Genomic DNA, 23,647 nt, shown 5'->3' with positions numbered 1-23,647 from the left:
GAATGTGAAATGTAATTTCCGTATGCATTCTAGCAGAGTGCCTGAAATTATGTTTGACATGCTGAAGATGTGGTTAATGAGGTGTGTCAAAGAACTAGCGAGGTGGAGAGAAACAAACAAAGGTAGGCAACAAGAAAACAAGCAGGATAAAAACAAATTGAATATGACAGACATTTCACGGCCAACTTAACGAAATAAACTCTGCTATGAATTCTGTGAATTCTCTGCTATGAATTCAAAAACCTAATCACTTTACATTTAATTTAGTCTTGCTGTGAAATAATTTGACATGAACACATTTAAAACTCAATTATAAGCTAACTGTAAAAAAGCTCTTTACAATTAACCTATATGGCAAACTTGGTAAACTACAGTACATTTTCCAAACTATGTTTTTATGTTACTTGAAATAACACGTTTGTCACTGATTTAAAATCAAATCAAAAATGTATTAGTCATGTGCCGAATACAACAGGTGTAGACCTTACAGTGAAATGCTTACTTTCAAGCCCCTTACCAACAATGCAGTTTCAAAAAAATACATAAGAATTAGAGATAAAAGTAACAAGTAATAAAAGAACAGCAGTAAAACAACAATAACAGTTCCTTTTAACTTGACTCCCTCTAAGGAGAAGAGGAAGAATAAATATTCAGCTGATGACTCACAAAGCAGTACATTTGTGGTCTGGATCAGACACATGCACAGATAGGGCTCTACTTCTGCAGAGCACATCCCCCTTTTCCCTTCCAATCTCCAAAGTGCCCTTTCTGGTGGTGGTAGAATTTCCCCCAAAATGTTTTTTGTTGTTGTTCTGAACCCACTGCCCGCAAGTTGTCGTTAAATCCTCATCAATGCTTCAAAACCAATAAATATGAGTCTTGATTGTTGATGTTGACCAATGAACAGTCATCTGCATTGGCACACAAAGGCAGGCGCGCGTATCCAGATTAGTGACCAGAAAGAACTTTTCATTGTCTCCAGTTTTGCCTGACAAAAACAGAGCAGGCCTACATTTTTTATTATCCATATAAAATACAGTTTAGAAATCTACTACTACGGAGGCATCTTTGGCAGAAGAATAACAGGCTACCTGCCAATTCAATTGATAATTTTCACATTTCAGATGGGCCTAGTTTGGGTGGCTACTGACCACTGGCGTACCGGAAACCCCCGCAAAGGCGGGGCGGCCCACGAGATCTGGGGACCCATGCACCTGTCTGACACAGTTGTCAATATTTTAAATTGAATACATGATTTAGACAGTAGCCCTCCAAAAAGTCATTCACAAACCTTTTTAATTTCCATATGTAGTAGGAAGCCAAGTACTTGTTTCTTGGGCTTCAATCATTTGTCTGATAAAAGTGCCTCAGGACTTGAAAAATAAATAATTAAATGCCAGTGTAATGAGTGGAGCTTACTCGGGTGTTCAAAAGCGCATACAAAACCTTGCAGAGAGCCTATCCAACTGACAATTTCGTAGAAAAAAATATAAACTATTGGAACCAAGACTTAAAAATAACTGATTTTGACACAAGATGGAGGGAGTTGGAACATAACTAATGAAATTACAGTTAACAAAAATGCTTAATCCAGTATAAACTAATGTATAGAATTTATTATACAAGAGACAATTCACAAATTCTACAGCAAAACGGCAGAGTCATGTCTTAAGTCTAAAACTAACAATGACTCAATAATCCATACCTTCTGGGAATGATATAAAGTCCAAAAGTTATGGGCAGAGTTAGAGAATTGGCTGTCAGAACTATTACATTGTAAATGTACTGTCTGCATATTTCAAGTGCAGACAGTGCTTGGCATATGCTTGGCATATGAGGGTGCAGTGAGATACCTGAAGGGTTGGACAAAACCTTTCTCATCAATCATCTTGATAAAATATATACTTAAAAACAGAAAATGAACTCAATGGTAAGGTCAAATGGTTTATAATCTAAATGTTGAAAGTGAGAGAAACAAAATGGTGCAGTTTGAGCTCATGTGGTGGAGAGTGATATGGGCGCTGGAGATGTGAGCAGGTGGGTCTTGATAGGGGTGATGTGGATGTTTGTGTGCATCTGTATGTTGTCGTTTGTATGTTTTGTACGGTTTAATTATTTTATTTTTATAAAATCGTTTAATTTATTTTTTACATATCAGACCGAGAGCATAATGATTTTTAGATAGATCTTAATTAGTTTTAGTTTAGAAAACGATCTCTCCGCAGAAGCGACAGGTACAGGTATGGTTTGATTGCCGTGGCAACATCAGGGAAACTGGGCAGATGGGTAGTGGTGCTTCAAATACAGCAGTCCTGCAACATCTTTTAATGAGACTCACATTCTCCTTAATTGGCAGCCTCAACACATTAAAGAAAGCCAATAGATTGACAGATGGAAACAGATTATCATCTTTAGAGGATAACAGTTATTTGAGGGCTCAAATAAGCGGTTTGCGATTTTGTTCATACTGGTGAATCGGCGTTTGAGTTGTGTGGTTGCAATATCCACAGTCCCTTATCTCTGGTATATCTTGGCATGCATCATGCAAGACTAAGGTTAAATAGTTTACAACCCTGTCTGGGTTGTCAATACTCAGCATAGAAAACAGTCAGGCCCGCAATCTGGACCTACAGGCCGTGGTGAAAGCATTTGCACACAAGCATGCAAGGTGACGCAGTAACATACTGTAGCTACTATAGACCCCTATATAGAAAAAAAATAGATATTGGTATTAATAGACTGGTTATAAGCACAAAAACGTTCTATCCAAGCTGGGAGAGAGCGCGAGGACGGCTCAGGTAGGCAGTTGAAACAAATCTATTGTTTGCTGATTACAAAAATGTATTTTACAATCTGCAATGTTTGAATTTCCAACTTCCATTACTGAACAAGTAAATATAATATTCCCGCCAGCCAAGCAGTCTACACCGTGTATAGCTTAGTGAAATGTTAAACTTAACATGAGAAAATGACGGCCAAATAGGCCTACCAATAAACATTTATCCATTAGTTAAAGCAAAGTTATAGGCTGCATTGGTAGACTAGCGGTTGAGCCAGTAACAGAAAGGTTGCTGGTTCGAATACCCGAGCAACATGTTGAAAAATCTGTCGATGTGCCCTTGAGCAAAGCACTTAACCCTAATTTGCTCCAGGGGCACCGTACTACTATGGCCGACCCTGTAAAACAACACATTTCATTGCACCTATCCGGTGTATGTGACAATAAAACATAATTATTATGTATTTTTTATATGCCCTGGCACCACAGAAAGCCTACCATCGATTCGATTGGCAGCCTCACAGACATGTCACAATTTCAGCACCATGGACAGCGATTGGTAGTCTCTACTTTGTGAATGGCTGTCTGGCTGACTCATGCCATTTATTTAAAAGATTACGTTACGCCAGTCCTACTAGCTATATGTCTAAAGATAAGCAGCTGTAATAATGCACTGCCTTCAATATTATGGGATGAAGATTTAACATTCTGGTGAATTTAGTACAATATTATTGAGGAAGAACAAGGCTACCCGGATGGCAACGAGCACTCTGCAGGCAGGCAACCCTCCAAAGTGATGGCGCAGTGCAGACAGAATATGCTTTCCATCCAATCCTGAAACCTTTGATACAAATAGGCCGTATGATTTTGCTTGCTTTGAATTCCAGAAAAGTGACATGATATATCTCTAGTTGATATTGGATGATAGATTTAATACATTTCTGTTCCAAATACAGGTGAAAAAGGCAGTTTATTTCTGTAGCCTATCTTGCCTTTTGAAAATGTATCAATGTTTATGGCTGTAATGACAAGATACATTTACGCAGTGATTGTGTGTGCATGATCGCGTGTGAACACGTGCATGTGCGTGGGTCGCAAGTTTTGTACCACTCGTTTTTGGGGGTAGCGGGTCAAAAAGTTTGAAAACATGATAGTGGCAAAAAATGGAGTTGGGTTGGATATAGTAATAGTAATTGTAGGCTACAGTATTTCTTACCATCTTCTGTTTTGACTGGAATTTTGTGGTTATTGTTAATACTGTAAGTGCAGCATTTATTCCAGTTCAAAACAGCAAAATACTTTACTCACCAGATAGTGCTGCTTTCCCCTCTTCTTGTAATAATTTCTCAATGGGTCTGTGACTGCAGTTGCAGGATTCTTTTGGGGGATGCCCTTTTTTAAGTTTGAGAACATTCCCCGAAAAAGGACTGTCTGTGCACGGCCCTGGTCTGGATGGTTATATTGTGTGGGACATGGGTGTGTGTGAGCAGCCTGATTAACACTGGGTGTTTATTTTACGAAGGATAAAAGACAACCCAAACAGAAAACCAAGGTTACTAGTTCGAATCCCTGAGCCAAGGTGACAAATCTGTCAATGAGCCCTCGAGGAAGGAATTTACACCTAATTGCTCCAGGGTCACCGTTGATAATGGAAAACCCTGGGTGTGACCCCACTCTCTGAGGTGTCTCAGGGAGAGTGGGATATGCAAAAAACAATTCCAAATCACACATGTATTAATATGCAAGGTTTATACAGTGGTAGCTACTGCACATTTGGACCAAATTAGTAGGGCTGTGACAATACCAGTATCACAATATTTTTTCCATTACAAAATTAAAACACGAAGAAGACCAGGCTTTCTGGTCCTTTACCAACCTGCTATATGTAAAATATTGTGTGGTATAGTTTGGAAAATAAATAAAAATGTGACTGAATGACAACATAATTATGTTTGTTTCCAACATTAGGTCTGTTTTCCTAAAGAAGCTACATCCACTTTTGTTTCCTTGCCACGATACTAACGAGTATTGCAATACTGGTATCTCACAAAGACAATATTGAAAAAAGTTCAGAAAATAAACTTTGATATTTCTATTTCAAAATATACTCAGAGAAAGGTATTGTAACCAAAAATTGTTGAGTTAAAAAAGCCAAAACAAACTGACTGATTAGTACGGCACAAAGTAAAATAAACAACCTATTAATGTTTCATTTGGAGTATCAAATCAATATTGTGAGCAAGTACATTAGCTCTGAATAATAAACAAACCATCCAATACAGCCAACTGCTTGTTTGATGAGAACACAGTAGCAAATTACTGTAATTGAGAGTTTGGCAGTGGTTTGGCTCTGTCCCGCTGATACTCTCAATATCTCTTTCCTTCGCTGTCTCTCCCACTCCCTCTATCCCTCTTCCTTCCAGACTCTCTCTGTATACTATCACTCCACACACAGCTGGCTGGCCCTGGATTCCCCTTGGCTGGAGTGGAGGCTGCTTTGGATCCACAAGCTGTCATATAAGGGCAGGGTACAACAGGTCTCTTTCTCTCCCTCTCCCACTCACCCTCCCTGCCTCCCATTCGCTCGTTCTTGCTCTCACTTCCTCACAAAATGATGGACAGCTAGGCCTTATTGATTTATTTACATAGAACAGAGAGAGAGCAGGCACAGAAAAGAGCTTCATATATTAACCATGTTTCCAAATTCCCTGGACTCGCACTGTCAGAGAAAGAGAAATGCATCAGCACAGGAGAGCTGCCTGAAGTGGACCAGTCCTCAACACTTACATTAGAGAAGAATAGAAATGTGAATGTTGGTAGTACAGCTTCCACATCTACAGGAGAGTGCATGGTTGTCAAGTTTGCAACTACTAAAACAATTGAAGACAACTACAAACCAATCAAATAATCAATATTCCAATCAATCTGCTATTAATAATAATGGTTTGTATAGTGCTTATCAAGACAAGTAAAAGTGGTTCACATCATAAAATAATAGTACTAACTAAGAAACAAAAACAAGAGGAAGGATAAATATTACAAAAAAAATAAGATAAGAATCATACATCGAAATCATACATTAAAAGCATATTAAGTGTGTCTTCAGCAGGGATATAAGAATAATCTGAATCTGCAAGTCTGATATCTTTTATGGCAGACCATTCCAAGGTCTAGGGGCCCTAATGGCAAATGCCCAGTCTCCTTTTTCAACCTAGACTTTGGAATGGTCAACACATTCCTGCCAGAGGATCTCAGGCTGCATCCTGGCTCATAGGCAGATAAAATATCTGAGATATAGGATGGGACTAAACCAAGCCTAGCCTTAAATGTGATTAACAACATGTTTAAATATATTCTAAAAGTGACTGGTAGCCAGGATAAAGAAGCTAAAAATACTGTATGTGTGATATGGTTACATTAAGATGTATGATGCCTGTTAAATTATAAGCTGAGCTGCAGCGTTTTGAACTGTAGACGATGGAGTGATTTCTGACAGACATGTATACAAAGAGTTACAGTAATCTAGGAGTGAGGAAATAAAAGCAGGTAGAAGTCTCTCCAGATCAGTGACTGAGATAAAATACTTGACTTAACCATATTTCTTACATAATACATACAACTTGGGGTTTAGGTCAGGGTCAAAGAAGAAAAAAAGGGTTTCTGGACATATGCTTTATATTCATGGACAAATGACCAAGGTTACCTGCAATCTGAGTTCTAGCAAGATGGGGGCCAAATACAACAACCTCAGATTTTGTATCATTGAGCTGGAGAAAATGGTCAGATATCCAACATTTGATGTCAGCAAGAGACTTGTGAAAGGTACCTACGCTAGCTTGGCCACTGGGTCTGATTGGTAAATCGAGCTGCGTGTCATCCACATAGAAGTGAAACTGAATGGGGCGGCAGGTAGCCTAGTGGTTAGAGTGTTGGGCCAGTAACCGAGAGGTTGCTAGATAAAATCCCCCAGCTGACAAGGTAAAAATCTGTCATTCTACCCCTGAACAAGGCAGTTAATTGTAAATAAGAATTTGTTCTTAACTGACTTGCCTAGTAAAATATTAATTAATATTAATGTGGAGGATGTCACCAAGGAGAAGCATATAAAAGGATGGGGCCCAGAATTGATCCCTGAGGGACAATATAATGAATAGGTGCTGGGTACAATACTAAACTACCCATGCTCACTGAGAAACATCTTCCACATAAAGATAACCTGAACCAGTCGAAGACAACGCCAAAGATTCCCACCCACCTCTCCAGCCGGTCAATAAAGATGATATGATCAATAATGTCAAACGTGGCACTGAAATCCAAAAGAACTAGAATAGAGCATTTACCAGCATTGGCAGCCAACAAAAGGTCATTATTGACTTTCAATAAAGCAGTCTCCGTGATGTGAAGTGAGCGGAAGCCCAACTGGAATTTTTAAAATAAATTGTTCATACTCAAATCTGAGCCACCATTTGCTTGAACACAACTTTTCTAAAATCTTGTATAAAATAGGAAGCATAGAAATACTCACAGGACAGTTTATTAGGTACACCCATCTAGTACCGGGTCAGACCCCCCTTTGCCCCTAGAACAGCCTGAATTCTACAAGGTGTCGGAAACGTAGTTTTGCTCAATTGGCATCAAAGGGACCTAGCGTGTGCCAGGAAAACATTCCCCACACCAGTACACCACCAGTCTGTATTGACTTGAAAAAGTAAATATTTGGACGAGTTGCATACATAATTAAAAATAATGCCATTGTAGATTAGATGCTTTTTTCATTAATTAGGCTATTTTCTTTTAAACCATATGGTGTGTCTACTAGAAACTCAAGGACAATATGGACACAGATATAAAAAAATGAATACCAGTTATAGTTTAGTACAGAGGTTCTCAAACATTTTGGGTCTGGGACCTCTTTTGTGATAACAAATTCATCAGTGACCCCCCTCATAGTTTTACTATGACTTCGGTCCATGACAAAATGAACCAAGTCTCGGGCCCCGGGAAGGAACATTTTAAATGCATTTATGTTCCAAAAAACATTGGGGAATACAAGAAGTATTGAGTTGAAAAATGTATGAATTGATGGAGTACTGTGGATACTAATATACCTGTGAGCCTCCCAGGCCCATGTTGCCTGGGTTTAAAGGTCCAATGCAGCCATTTTTATCTCAATATCAAATAATTTCTGGGTAATAACTAAGTACCTGACTGTGAATGTTTTCAATTAAAATAGCTACTTAGCAAAGAATTTTGTTTGGACTGTCTGCGAGTGGTCTGAGTGGGGAGGGGAAAACTGAAAACTAGCCTGTTTCTTATTGGTTTATTCACAAAATGTACTGTCAGGCAGGCAAAAACTCCATCCCACTAAAACAGGCTGACATTTCAGGCTTTTTCAAACAGCTCTCACACTAAAAGGGCATTATCATAATGTTCACAATTTCACAGTATTATTCCAACATCAGTGTAGAAATATATATAAAACACAGGAAAATATAGTTTGACTCCGCTAGGCCTTTAAGAACATAAATTATTTAAAAAATGAAATGCCTTTTTTTTAATATAAATCCTTTGAGATCTGTCCGTGGACCCCCTGAAGTATGTCGGATCCCACTTTGAGAACGCCTGGTCTAGTAGGGACCACATCCAAAGGGCAGGAGGTGGTCTTCATGAGAGCAACAGTATGAAGGAGTGATATTTGCTCATAGGAACAAAAGTAAGCAGTAGACGGTCTCAAAATAATTTCCTCAAGTGCCTCCTGACAAGAAAGGCTGGTATGGGGCCAGCTACTGTCAACCTGGGATCTAATCTTTTCTATATTTTCTGTAAAGAATCGTAAAAACAGTTCGCAGAGATCAGGGGATGCGAGCGAGCATGTCACTGTTGGGGGGGTTCCGTTTTTAATGATCCAGCTAAACTGTGCATTTAACTCCATTGTAATTATTGTTCCTTTAATTAGCAGCCCATACATTGGGAATAAAACATGGTTTTTGAAATGTGTTTGGAATGAGGGAGGGGCACGCCAAGCTACTTGATGCAATGTTTATTTTCCCCAGGACCATTTCTGTGAAGCTAAGTAGGCCTTGTGAGTGCAGAGCAGCAGCAGACAGCAGAGACAGCAGCCAGTCACCTCAAAAGGCCTCGCTATAATCAGGCCGTCAGGCTCCAAGTACACTACTCTGACCCTTTGTAGGAGAAACAGAGCTATAAAAACTATTTTATAATTTCTGGAAAAAAAGTGACAAATATATTTATATACAGTACCAGTCAAAAGTTTGGACACAGCTACTCATTCAAGGGTTTTCCTTTATTTTATCTATTTTCTACATTATCTAAATAATAGTGAAGACATCAAAACTATGAAATAACACATTTGGAATCATGTAGTAACCAAAAAAGTGTTAATGAAGCCGGTACTGAGGTGGTATACTCCTCAATGCCATTGGATGAATCCCGGAACATATTCCAGTCTGTGCTAGCAAAACAGTCCTGTAGCGTAGCATCCGCGTCATTTGACCACTTCTGTATTGAGCGAGTCACTGGTACGTCCTGCTTTAGTTTTTACTTGTAAGCAGGAATCAGGAGGATAGAATTATGGTCAGGTTTGCCAAATGGAGGGCAAGGGAGAGCTTTGTATGCATCTCTGTGTGTGGAGTAAAGGTGTTCTAGAGTTTTTTTCCCTCTGGTTGCACATGTGACATGTGTGAGGTAAAATGGACTTAAGTTTCCCTGCTTTAAAGTCCACGGCCACTAGGAGCGCCGCTTCTGGATGAGCATTTTCTAGTTTGCTTATGGCCTTATACAGCTCGTTCTATGTTTCACAAGACATCAAAATACAGCAGAGTATAGCTCAGTACAGTTTAGTCAAGTAGAGTACAACACAGTAGTGTAGAGTTCAGTACAGTATACTCAACTCAATTGTGCTTTACTGTGTACTGTACTGAATTCTACTGTACAGTACTATACTCTACTTTTCATTACTGTACTCCACTGTACTCCAATCACGGACGTCTATTTTTGGGGCCAAATGAAGGCTGGTCCAGACGTCTGTAGACGTTGGAATCAAGCCATGGCGGACTGACTAAAATTAAACTACTTTTCAACTTCCGGTGTTGGTCATGCTCAGTGTTGAGATGCTGGTAACAGTAAATGTAAAGAGGGGGCTCATGGGTAGGTGTCAGTAAGAGCAGAGATCTGTATATAATGACGAGATGCTCATGTCTCTGCCCTAACAATGGGAGTAGCTGTCCAAAAGGCAGGCGTCAAGCTTAAGTCTGCATATTAAGCCCATAGAAACGCATTGGGGTTATTCTGGACAGATTTTGGCTAGAGTGAGCGCTCTTGCTTCGCCTCTTCCTCTCTGGTACGAGCCAGGAGAGGTGACATTAATGAGAGAGAGAGAGGGGAAAGGAGAGAAGAGAGAGAGTGGTCCAGACTTTTCACACTCTAGCTTTGACCACCAGTGGACAGAAAGAGAAAGTAAACAGTTATCAGCTGAACATAACAGTCTTCCAGTGGAAGGGAGGACAGTTCAGGTGACCCAACTGTGGTTTGTGACTGATTTCCCATTGTAGCCAATTAAATTGTAGAAATTCTGTTAACGATTATTCACTAATTCTGTTACCGATTTGGTAACAGAATTTAGAGATTTCATTCATAAACAAAATTGATACCAGTAAAAACACTAACTAATTGATCGGTCTACTTTTACTTCTTACTACTGTAAACTTTCATTATCCTCCCTCAGGAGAGAGAGAAATGTGAAAATACTGTATCTTAAAGACGTGGGTTTTTGGTAATAGAATTTCAAGGCATAAAGCAATGTTTCTTAAACTTATAGAAGGCAGAAAAAAACATTCATATTAGTTGGCAGGGGTCTTAATTTCAACATGATATGTTGTTTTTATATATTTTAAGACTTTCTGTAAGATGTTTAATAAGACCCGTTTTCCATGAAATCAAAGCCTTTGAAAAAAGTATATATATGCCTTAATTTTTTTTAAATATAGCTCTCATTTCACACCCAATTTGACATGTTCCTATGAACTTCACATGTTGGTAATCATGGGTCCTTTTACATGGAAACGACCTACTGTAGCCCTTATGTTTAGTCTACCTGCTTAGTCTCTGCATGGGAAGACATACACTGAGTATACCAAACATTAAGAACCCCTTCCTAATATTGTGTTGCCCCCCCTCTTTTGCCCTCAGAACAGCCTCAATTCATCAGGATGCTGGCCAATGTTGACTCAAATGCTTCCCACAGTTGTGTCAAGTTGGCTGGATGTCCTGTGGGTGGTGTCCCATTCTTGATACACACGGGAAACTGTTGAGCATGAAAAACCCAGCAGCGTTGCAGTTCTTGACAGAAGCAGGTGCGCCTTGCACCTACTACCATACCCCATTCAAAGGCACTTAAAATGTTTTGTCTTGCCCATTCACCATCTGAATGGCACATATACACAATCCATGTCACAATTGTCTCAAGTCGTAGAAATCAATCTTTAACCTGTCTCCTTCCCATCATCTACACTGATTTAACAAGTGACATCAATAAGGAATCATAGCTTTCACCTGGTCAGTCCATGTCATGGAAAGAGCAGGTGTTCTTACATGCTAAACACACCGGTCACGTTACGAAATACATTTACATATACATGTTATTCAATAATTTCATCCAAACTGCTTGGTTTTATTTTTGCCGTCAGACGCACTGCAAGTCCTGCCTCTCCAATCTACTCGTTGGTTTTTAGGAGCATATACTGTACCCACGTGGGCGATTGAAAGCTGAACTGAGGTCCACACCCCAGTCGGTGAGTGATAATGCACCTTAAAGTTGGTTGCCAACTGCCATACAAAGTCCACAGAAGAAGAAGACTAAATGAGGAGAGATTACTAGAAACTAAATTTCCCCTTTTATCTGTGGATTATCTCTGGATTAATTGTCAGGTAAAATAACAACCCAATGTTTGTATCCCAGGAGAAATTAGCTAGCAACAGTAGATGTCCATGAAAGTTTCATATGTTCCGACCTGTCCCCCCAAAAATCTATATAGTTGGTTCAGAGTTAATTTTGATATTTCAACCTGCGTCTCCTGGTCGCATCTGGTGTGGATGGACAAACTCAACATGCGCACGATGGCGCACAAGGATGCATGAGCTTGCCCGGTGTAGTCAGCATGTTAATGTTTGTATACTCAGTGTATTTCCCAAACACATTCCAGATATAACTGACAGAGCTTGTATACCATGCAACAATTCCCAAATAATGCCAAGCAGGTATGATAGAAGCCTCTAAACATATTTAAGTGAAACATCTTGCTTGGAATTATATTCAAATATATTTAAACCAACTTGTATTAAGGTTTAAGACAGTTATACCACTGAGTTGTCTGTAGATGACTTAGTTACTTACCATTGCTATACGTTTTGACATTGTGACACTGTCAAAGTGCCCTAAAAGAACATACATTTGTATTTCGATTTTTGGACATGGTAAATAAACAGTTACCCATGTACATGTAAGCTCCCACATGTCCTGTAAGGACAATTCAATTCCCTTTCTCCAATAATACACGGACTGACATTTGATTCTTGAAAACTATCATGTATCTTGCACAAATACAATTAAATGAAATATGAAGTGAGGCAGCAAAGTTAGTTCAGTTATTTTCAGGGACCAGTTTGCAGCAGAGGATGCCGACGAGGTGTAGCAAATAAAACAACAGCTAATGCCCTCGCAATTTCTTCCTCGAACTTAGAAAATGGCGAATGTGGAATTATAATGTAGACAATATAAAAAGGTGTGTAACAATAACTGACTAAACGAAACATTTTCCGAATGTTATAATTATCACAGTTTCTGTAATTTCAGAGAAAATGACAAAGGTACACTGCAACATTAATCAACGACATGGTGAAAATGCTTACAACAAGACGCATATAAATGAGTAACGTTAGCTTACTAGAAATTCAATCCACTTCGACCATGAAGAAAAAACAGAACCTAATAAATAAAACAGTCTATTTGCAAAACTTAAAAACCACACATAGTAATATTGTTCACATATTTGCACCTACCTCTTACAAACTACGATATTCATTTACGGATAAAGCCAAGAAGGAGGATACATTTGGCGTAACGAAGCAGTCCACTTAAATTTGCCACAGTTTTATAGGTCAGTCCAAACAAAGTCGCAGTTGAAGCCCTCTGACCGAGTGGCAGCCCTGCAGCTCCCGCGTCGCTCTAATGTCGTCTGTTCGCCGGTCAGCGCCCTGCTAAGTACCAGACAATAATTAAGGAGGGATGGGGAATCTCCAGGAGCGCACGGGAAGTGTCTCTCTGGGTACATAACGTATGATTGGCCATGAGGACAATGACGCACCAGCAGGCACAGCCGTCGTTTTATGCAGGATTCATTGATAATTCCGCGAGCGCTGTGTGGTATGCAAGGCTTTCTAGTGGATAAAACATTTGATACATTGGATTGGTTTCCATCCAATTGGTGACAGATTTTCATGGGAATATTCTAAAATCCGCATGAAATCCGTTTCCATCAAACTGACTTGTTGCTGATAAAATGTTGATAATTTAAATGGCAGTTTGGTACTTGTTGCGGATTAAACACGCTGTGCGTGACGACATAGTGCACATAAAAAATAACTTTTATGGATAAATTTCATACTAAATAAAAAAGTTTAATTAAATGGGTTTCCATCGCATTTTCAACTGTATTTATGGTTTTGTCTGAAAAAATGTTATGTTGTATAGCGAATGTGCCCAATCTGGATTTGACAAGTGCACTCGAGCCAACATCTTGCATATACAGTGCAGGTAGTCTACCTACTATATTTGTCAAACGGCAGTAACGCATTGATCATCATTTACATTTTTTTTATTTAACCTTTATTTAACTAGCAAAGTCAGTTAACTAAGAACAAATTCTTATTTTACAATGACAATGGTGGCCTATGTCACCAAAATAAGATGATATGTTGCTCGAATGAATGTCCCAAAACTTGAAACTGTTAAAAAAAACTTCACCACTGTGCACTTTCACCACCCTGTGAAGTTCATCAGAATTTATTTAATCTGTACCATACTAAACGGCATACTTTACCTAGTCGTAGTGCGAGCACAACATATCATTGCGTGACTCCAAATGTATTTCATAAAGGACTAATGGTTGTCAATATTTGCGCATAAAGGTGTTTCTGCTGCCATTTCTCACATAATTAATTTTGACTACACAAACAATTCCACCATGTCCAACGCGTATTTTATTTGGTCAACATTTGGAAAGGTTACCAAAAATGTAGCTGTTTCCATCAGGACTGTCTTGACATTTTTCTTATCCGACATGTATTTACTTTACTTGCATAAAATGGTTGTATGGAAACCTGGTTAGAGATTAAGTAAAGGAAGAAATGACAATTAAGGGAGGAATGACAAATGTTGTGTGTTGAATTTGGCTACTATCCTGTAATTTGCATTGCTGAACACAATAACAAAGCTACAGTGTCTGAGGCACTCAACATGTGAAAAAAACATCCTCGTTTCCAATAATTTACTGTTAGTGTAACGGATGTGAAATGGCTAGCTAGTTAGCGGGTACGCGCTAATAGCATTTCAATCGGTTACGTCACTTGTTCTGAGACCTGAAGTAGGGTTTCCCCTTGCTCTGCAAGGGCCGTGGCCTTTGTGGAGCGATGGGTAACGATGCTTCGTGGGCGACCGTTGTTGATGTGTGCAGAGGGTCCCTGGTTCGCGCCCGTGTCGGGGCGAGGGGACGGTTTAAAGTTATACTGTTACATTGATGCTGTTGACCCGGATCACTGGTTGCTGCGGAAAAGGAGGAGGTTGAAAGGGGGGTGAGTGTAACGGATGTGAAATGGCTAGCTAGTTAGCGGGTACGCGCTAATAGCATTTCAATCGGTTACGTCACTTGCTCTGAGACCTGAAGTAGGGTTTCCCCTTACTCTGCAAGGGCCGCGGCTTTTGTGGAGCGATGGGTAACGACGCTTCGTGGGTGTCAGTTGTTGATGTGTGCAGAGGGTCCCTGGTTCGCGCCCGTGTCGGGGCGAGGGGACGGTTTAAAGTTATACTGTTACATTAGTACATGAATCCACATCACTAGCAAGAGTGATATGGATACAGAGTGCTGGGGACAGAACACTGCGACATCAGGACCGGTGAGCAGTGGTGGAAAAAAGTACCCAACTGTCATACTTGAGTAAAGATACCTTAATAGAAAATGACTAAAGTAAAAGTCACCCAGTAAAATTCTACTTGAGTAAAAGTCTAAAAGTATTTGGTATAAAATGTACATACAGTAAGTATCAAAAGTAAAAATCACCAATAGATATATTTCACTGGTCATTCCCAAAGCCAGCAGTTCCTTTGGCCGCCTTTCCTTCTAGTTCTTTGCTGCCAATGACTGGAACGAATTGCAAAAATCACTGAAGCTGGAGACGTATTTCTCCCTCTGTAACTTTAAGCATCAGCTGTTAGAGCAGCTTACCAATCAATGTACCTGTAAACAGCCAATCTGTAAATAGCACACCGAACTACCTCATCTCCATATTGTTATTTATCTTCTTGCTCTTTTGTACCCCAGTCTATTGGGTTATTGACTGTAACTCTGTTGTTTTTGTCGCACTGCTTTGCTTCATCTTGGCCAGGTCGCAGTTGTAAATGAGAACTTGTTCTCAACTGGCCTACCTGGTGAAATAATTTTAAAAAATGCAGATTCCTTAAATTATGCAAACCAGGTGGCACCATTTTCTTGTTTTTTTAGTTTACGGGAAGCCAGGGTCACACTCCAACTCTAAGACATAATTTACAATCCAGCATGTGTGTTTAATGAGTCCGCCAGATCAGAGGCAGTAGGGATGACCAGGGATGTTCGGTCATGAGTGTGGCAGGACGGGCTCCAGCCCACGATGGCACGTGTAGCTCAGTCAATAGAGGGATTGTGTCGCTGGAGCCAAGAAAATCCCAATACCACAGGAACCTGTGGAGACTCAACCAGCAGGAATTGGATCTTCTCGCTGTGGTTCCCCGACACTCGTAGGTTGATGGGGGTCTGGTGGGTGACCCGGTGTATAGAGCACCCGTCCAGCGCTCTAACACCCATGGGAATGGAGAGGGGTTGAATGGGGATCCCCAGCTCGGACGCCAAGGTAACGTTCATGAGACTCACATCGGCCCCCGAGTCGATGAGTACCTGGAGAGGCTTGGACTGGTCGCCCCACAGCAGGGTGACATGAAGAGGGGCGGTGAGTAAGGGGAGAAGAACAATTATCTTTAAGACCCACCAGTGTACTCACTCCAACGAATGAGCTAGGTCTTTTGAAGGGACAGGTAGACACAAAATGACCAGCAGTACCATACAGACAACTCTGGCTCTCAAGTCTGCGTACACGTTCGGCTGGAGACAGCCTAGCCCTGCTGAGCTGTATCGGCTCGGGAATAGGTAAATCGGCAGTCTCCGGAGGCTATTGGAGGGACTCGGGTAAGCTCGGATCCTTTCAGGGGACGTAGACGCCGGACACTTTCGGAGTTCATCAGCTGCAAGGTGGGATCCCTGAGTGAGGGATTGGGACCGCAATCGGACCTCTTCTCCCTCCTACGTTCCCGTAGCCGTCCGTTGATCCGGATGGTTAAAGCGAAGAGGGAGTCGAGATCCGTCATTAGTTCTCGGGCTGCCAGCTCATCCTTTACCTCCTCCGATAATCTGTGCAGGAATGTGTCGAACAGCGCTTCCGGGTTCCAGGTACCCTCCGCTGCTAGCGTGCGGCACTCCACCGCATAGTCTGCCACACTGAGGGTGTCCTGCCAAAGCTGGAGTAACTTCTGTGCAGCCTCTCTCCCAGACACCAGAGTCTTGAAAACTTCGCCACGAATACCTCCAGACTGAGGCAGACGGCGGATTGTTGCTCCCACACCGCTGTGGCTCAGGCGAGTGCCCTCCCGGACATCAGCGTAATAATGTACCCTATCTTCGAGTGGTCCGAGGAAGGCTGCAGCTCGAAAACGAGGGAGCACTGGGAGAGAAAGGCCTGGCAGGTTCTGGAATCTCCATCGTAGCGCTCCCGGGGAGGTAAGCGGGGTTCCTGGGAAACCGGGTTACAGAGGGGCTGGGGGGTTACCGTCGTGGTAGGCTGCCTAGTAGGCAACCCCTGGAATTGCTCCCGCAATGCGTCCAAGGCTAGGTCGGCCACGGCCTCGAACCCTTCCATCAGACCAAGAAGCAACTCCTCGTGCCTACCAATAGTGGCTCCTTGGGAGGAGATGGCATTGTGGAGCTGGTCCAAGTCTGCTGGGTCAGTCATGGCTAGTTCATACTATCAGGTATCAAGGTAAGACCCAAGTGCAGACTGTGTGAAGTAACAATGTTTATTGTAGTCAAGACAGACGGGTCGATAATCCAGAGTAGGAGCAAAGGTACAGGATGGCAGGCAGGCTCAGGGTCAGGTAGAGTGGTCAGGCATGCAGGTACAGGGTCAGGACAGGCAAGGGTCAAAAACCAGGAAAATGAGAAAAAGAGAGACTGGGAAAAGACAGGAGCAGACAGGACAAATTCTGGTAAGCTTGACAAACAAGATGAACTGGCACAGACAGAAAACACAGGTATAAATACCCAAAGGATAAGTGGGGATGATGGGTGACACCTGGAGGGGGTGGAGACAAGCACAAGGACAGGTGAAACAGATCAGGGCGTGACACAGCTCTCCAGTCACATTTCCTTTCCCGAACTTCTATTCATTTAACACTCAGACAAAAATAATGTATGGCCCTGGTGACATTATATAATCTGAATATATGACTCATACATTTTAAGAAAGTTCATTTCTATGCATTTCTATTCAATTATAAAGCTCTAAAATACTATTCAGCTCAGTCGATCTACAAACATATAGCCTATTAGCTATACAATTAGCCGCTACACATGAACTCAGCAATGGGATTCAAAAGGATAATTTAATACATACAGAGGGATCTGTTAGCAGAAAAGTATTTGCAATTCTACACATTTTGTCATGACGTATGCCATGCTAATATGATATCTGAGTGAGAGTGACTAGCAAAATCAACAGGGGCCCCTGGAGGTCAGGGCCCCTGGGCACGTTCCCTGTGTGCCAGGTCGGTAATTCAGCCAGATGTCTATAGCTGGCTAGACTAACGAGACTGATTTACCAATTTAAAAATTGTTAACTGACACTGGATAATTGAGTGACTGTCAGTGAGTGACATACAGTGTAACAAGAGGACCATTTTGAAATGTCACCTTATGTATTCTACTATTCTAACTCTCAACAGTAAATTGAGAACCTGACTGAGTTCCCCAAAAATATTACACTTTTTTGTTGCTGTTATTACAGAGTTCTGGACCTCGGTATCCTATGTAGCTACGGCCCTGGGGATGACTCTTCAGGTCATTGAGCAATGTATTTCTTAGGGGTGAGAGCTGTACACCATAAATCATTCGACTTTTTTTTTTTAGGGTTTTTAGCGATACTAGAAAGAAAGAACAATAGAACAAGGACAAATATTGACCTTAAACAAATTAATTTTTAAAGTCTGACTACAACCAAGTGTCACGCCCTGGCCTTAGTATTCTTTGTTTCCTTTATTATTTTAGTTAGGTCAGGGTGTGACATGGGGAATGTATGTGTTTTTGTATTGTCTAGGGTGGTTGTATGGTTTAGGGGGTTAAGTAGAGTAGATGGGTTTGTGTTTAGTGTAGGTGTCTAGCTGTGTCTATGGTTGCCTGAATGGTTCTCAATCAGAGACAGATGTCATTAATTGTCTCTGATTGGGAGCCATATTTAAGACAGCCATAGGCACTAGGTTAATGTGGGTAATTGTCTATGTTGAACGTTAGTAGCTTGTGTGTGCACTTTCGTTTATAGCTTCACATTTGTTTTGTTGTAAGAGTGTTTCGTTTCGTGTTACGTCTTCATCAAAATAAAAAGAAGATGTATTTCTCACACGCTGCGCCTTGGTCTCCTCACTACGACAATCGTGACACCAAGAAAACCAAGCAAACCTGTTATTGACTGCTGCAACTGAATTTTAAATATATATTAGGTTTATCATTAAAATTATTATCTTTCAGAATCCATGGTGGAAAGTAATTAGTCTTTAAATTGAGGTCCCCCTTGCCTTGATAAAGATAATTTACCATCCAGCCTTCCCACTTTTGAGCTGAAGATGAGGTTGAGGGCCCAACATTCTTCAATTTCACACTTTCCAATTTCAGAGGCACTTTCATGCTCAACATTTTTGCTATGGCAGGTCATTTGGTCAGAGGCAAATGTTTTGGACCAGTAGCCGTCATCCCATCAATCCACACTTGTCATTGGCAGCAGAGTGAAGACTTCCTTGCAGGGTTGTAGCGTATTGTGTTTTGTATGGACACAAAACCTCAGAACAACAGTCAGGAGCTTACTCTCCTTCAAGACTATGTTACAGTGTCCTCTGGGGTGGCTTTCATTGCATAGAATACTCATTAATCTGTAAAATAATACTCACACGCACGCACACACACAGAGACACAGATGGAGGGGATTGGTTCCCACGTCCACTCACGGGGTTGCAATGAGACTCAGGCTGACAGGAATCTGGGTAAAACTGCCCTGCCACCATAATGGTAAACATAATTTCCTCTGAATCTTGTTTTAACTTTGGTTGTGATGAGAATATGCTCAAAAACAAATGTGGGGAAAAATTATGTGGAAAAATGTATTTTTTGTTGTTGCAATTTTCACAAGTCAGACCCATGGTTACTTTTTCAAATCTTCACGTCACTTTTTTTCCCCAGATGTTTATTTTTCCCATGTTTATTTTTACCACTTCCAGCTACATCTGGTCTCACATCCAGGACCAACTCTGCTTAGCTTCAGAGGCACACCAGCAGTGGTATGCAGGGTGATATGTTGCTGAATGAATGTGCTAATACTTGCAACTGTTAAAAAGGCAGTGAAAGAAAAGGCTAGGGTAACATATCCAAAGATTAGGAAAATTGCAGGGAAAAGGGAGGCTTTTTATTGAATTGCGTAATCATTAAAAATATATGTTTTTCTTATTTTTTTGCATCCATTTACAATTAATTTGTCCTCGCATTTAGAAATGATTTCCGCGCAATATTGTTTTGCTATCAATACTTTTAGGTTTGCAATAGTAAGAATTTTGTTCTCAACTTCAGAAGTTTTGCTTGATACTAATGGCACAAAAGTAATTCAATCACTAGAGGATTGCACCATATAATAATAACCGTATTACTCTATTAAAACTTTTTAAAGCGGTTGAAACATTAACAAAATGTTCTCCATGCCACATTTTCAGTAAAAAGCTGAAGGATGGGGCTGGAGAAATGCAACCACTCTCAAATCCATAGACTGACTACGCTACGGATGAAGGAAAGACCACCCGTGATATCAAAATTATAGTTTTAACCATGTTTTTAGGTTGTACAGTGGTTGTTTACATTTACTTTGTTTAAAGACTTGGGAGTAAAACAAGCTTATATTTTGGGTTCTGATGGGGTACGACAGTTGAACTAAGCTCATGAGGCATTTGTATGTTATTTACATTTAAGTCATTTAGCAGACGCTCTTATCCAGAGCGACTTACAAATTGGAAAGTTCATACATATTCATCCTGGTCCCCCCGTGGGGAATGAACCCACAACCCTGGCGTTGCAAGCACCATGCTCTACCAACTGAGCCACACGGGACCGTGTGTTATATTCTTCAAGAATCAATGGGTACAGTACATATCATTCATTTATAAGTCCAAAAATGGATATAGCAACTAAGGATTACCCCTTTAACAGGCAGTGATCCTCTTACAGCAGAACTGTCACCATTTGAAATGATCCATGAACCCCCCCTCCCATTAAAAAATGTCTGTCCTCTCGTCCGTGCATGTCCTGCAAAATCATTCCCTTGTTATCTTCTTATGGCTGCATCCCGCTCCCGGGATCGATATGACAACAGCCAGAGAAAGTGCAGGGCGCCAAATTCAAACAACAGAAATCTCATAATTAAAATTCCTCAAACATACATGTGTCTTATATCATTTTAAAGGTATTCGTGTTGTTAATCCCACCAAAGTGTCCGATTTCAAATATGCTTTTCAGCGAAAGCACTACAAACGATTATGTTAGGTCCCCATCAAACCACAATAAGCGCAGCCATTTTTCCAGCGAAAGATAGCAGTCAGAAAAAGCAGAAATAGAGAGAAAATTAATCACTAACCTTTGATTATCTTCATCAGATGACACTCATAGGACTTCATGTTACACAATACATGCATGTTTTGTTTGATAAAGTTCATATTTATAACAAAAAATCTGAGTTTACATTGGCGCGTTACATTCACTAGTTCCAAAAACATCAAGTGATTTTGCATAGCCACATCGTTTCAACAGAAATACTCATCATAAATGTAGATGATAATACAAGTTATACACATGGAATTATAGATATACCTCTCCTTAATGCAACCGCTGTGTCAGATTTCAAAAAAACTTTACGGGAAAAGCAAATCATGCAATAATCTGAGACGGAGCTCAGAACAATAGCCAAAATAGCCGCCATGTTGGGGTCAACAGAAACCAGAAAATACATGATAAATGTTTCCTTACCTTTGATGAACTTCATCAGAATGCAGTCCTAGGAATCCCAGGTCCACAATAAATGCTTGATTTGTTCGATAATGTCCGTTATTTATGTCCAATTAGCTACTTTGGTTAGCGCCTTGGGTAAACAATTCCAAAGTCACAAAGCGCCTCCACTATAACGTGACGAAATGTCCAAAAGTTCCGTAACAGTCAGTAGAAACATGTCAAACGATGTACTGAATCAATCTTTAGAATGTTGTTAACATAGATCTTGAATAACGTTCCAACCGGAGAATTAGATTGACTTCAGAAGAGCGGTGGAACGGACGTCCTCCTCATGTGAAGGCGCATGGTGAATGCGTGATCAGCTCGTGGCAGTGATTACTCATTTCTGTCTCCTTCGGCCCCCCTTCACATTAGAGTCATCAGACAAAGTTCTATTGGCTGTTGACATCTAGTGGAAGCCGTAGGAAGTGAAAACTCATCCATATCTCGCTGTAATTTCATTGAGAGCTTGGTTGAAAATCTGCCAACTCAGAAAAAATTCTAAAAGGAAGGGGAACTTCTCAGGTTTTTGCCTGCCATATGAGTTCTGTTATACTCACATACATAATTCAAACAGTTTTAGAAACTTCAGAGTGTTTTCTATCCAATATGCATAATAATATGCATATATTAGCAACTGGGACTGAGGAGCAGGCCGTTTAATATGGGCACCTCTGTGCACCTTTCATCCAAGCTACTCAATACTGCCCCTGCAGCCATAAGAAGTTATGCATTTGGGCTTTTAAGATACTGTCACCCTAATTTCACCGGTGAAAACATTGCTACTGCAACATGTTAAAACCATCTTTTCAGATGTGAGGAGAATAACACTATTTCAACCCCACATGTGAATCTGCAATTTTACATGTGAAACTGCAGATTAGATTTTCACTTTTACATGAGAAATTGCACGTTCACATATGAAAAACAATCACGTTGGAGTTTTTCACATAAAAAACTGTTTTTCACGTGAAAATGCAATTCCACATGTAGTTGTCTTACATGTGAACCTGCAAATTATATGTTCACGTAATTGTTTTTCACATGTGAAACTGCAAATTTCACATGTGAAAAGGTGGTGTTAACATGTGAACTCTAAATTTAAGATGTGAAAATATGGGTTGACATGAAATTTGATCTCAACAACTATTTCACATGTGAAACTGCAAATTTGAATTGTGTAAGGGTACTCAAATCTTTGTGCGAGTATTCACTCTTCATAGAGGATCATCACAGCATAGCAGTGAAGCAAAGCAGTAGATGTTAATTGTCAGTGAGTGCATACGATCACAGCATTAGCATACAGTAAATTCAGTGGGGTAAAATCACTATCATATATATCATCACATTTGACCATGGATACAATCAGAAAAGTGGACTGTCACAAAATATTTCTGTCTGTGGTTGAGAGAGAATATGTATGCCAGTTGCATGCTTGTGTATGTCTACAGTTGATTCACCCACGACTGCCTGGGCAACTCAGTGAGCGTATTCCGCCATAACCAAACACTAAAATGCTCATCCAGAGGAGGCGCTCCTAGTGTCCGGGGACTTTAATGCAGGGAAACTTAAATCTGTTTTACCAAATTTCAATCAGAATGTTAAATGTGCAACCAGAGGGAAAAAAACTTGAGACCACCTTTACTCCATCCAAAGAGACGAGTACAAAGCTCTCCCTCGCCCTCCATTTGGCAAATCTAACCATCATTTTTTAATTTTCTCCTTACAAGCTAAAATTTAAGCAGGAAGCACCAGAGACTCAGTCAATAAAAAAGTGGTCGGATGAAGCAGATGCTAAACTACAGGACGGTTTTTCTAGCACAGACTGGAAAATGTTCCGGGATTCTTCCGATGGCATTGAGGAGTACACCACATCAGTCATTGGCTTCATCAATAAGTGCATTGATGACGTTGTCCCCACAGTGACCGTACGCACATACCCAAACCAGAATCCATGGATTATAGGCAACATCCACACTGAGCCAAAGGCTAGAGCTGCCGCTTTCAAGGAGCGGTACTCTAACCCGGAAGCTTATAAGAAATCCAGCTATGCCCTCCGCCCAACCATCAAACAGGCAAAGCCTCAGTACAGGACTAAGATCGAATCGTACTTTACCGGCGCCGATGCTCGTCGGATGTGGCAGGGCTTGCAAACCATTACAGACTACAAAGGGAGCACAACCGAGAGCTGCCCAGT

The 23,647-nt window shown here is 40.7% G+C and overlaps 1 protein-coding gene across 1 annotated transcript in view; it reads right to left on the bottom strand.

Moving 5' to 3' along the window:
• Positions 1-13,133, bottom strand: part of LOC139570935 (muscarinic acetylcholine receptor M3-like) — a 128,997-nt gene extending 115,864 nt beyond the window's left edge. Inside the window, exon 1 of the mRNA XM_071393282.1 lies at positions 12,857-13,133. The gene's annotated coding sequence lies outside the window, so the exon portion shown is untranslated. The remainder of the gene's footprint in view (positions 1-12,856) is intronic.
• Between the last annotated feature and the right edge of the window lie 10,514 nt (positions 13,134-23,647).

This window comes from Salvelinus alpinus, chromosome 3 (genome assembly GCF_045679555.1).
Source record: "Salvelinus alpinus chromosome 3, SLU_Salpinus.1, whole genome shotgun sequence".
Taxonomy (NCBI): Eukaryota; Metazoa; Chordata; class Actinopteri; order Salmoniformes; family Salmonidae; genus Salvelinus; species Salvelinus alpinus.
This window is presented reverse-complemented; position numbering and strand designations above follow the sequence as displayed.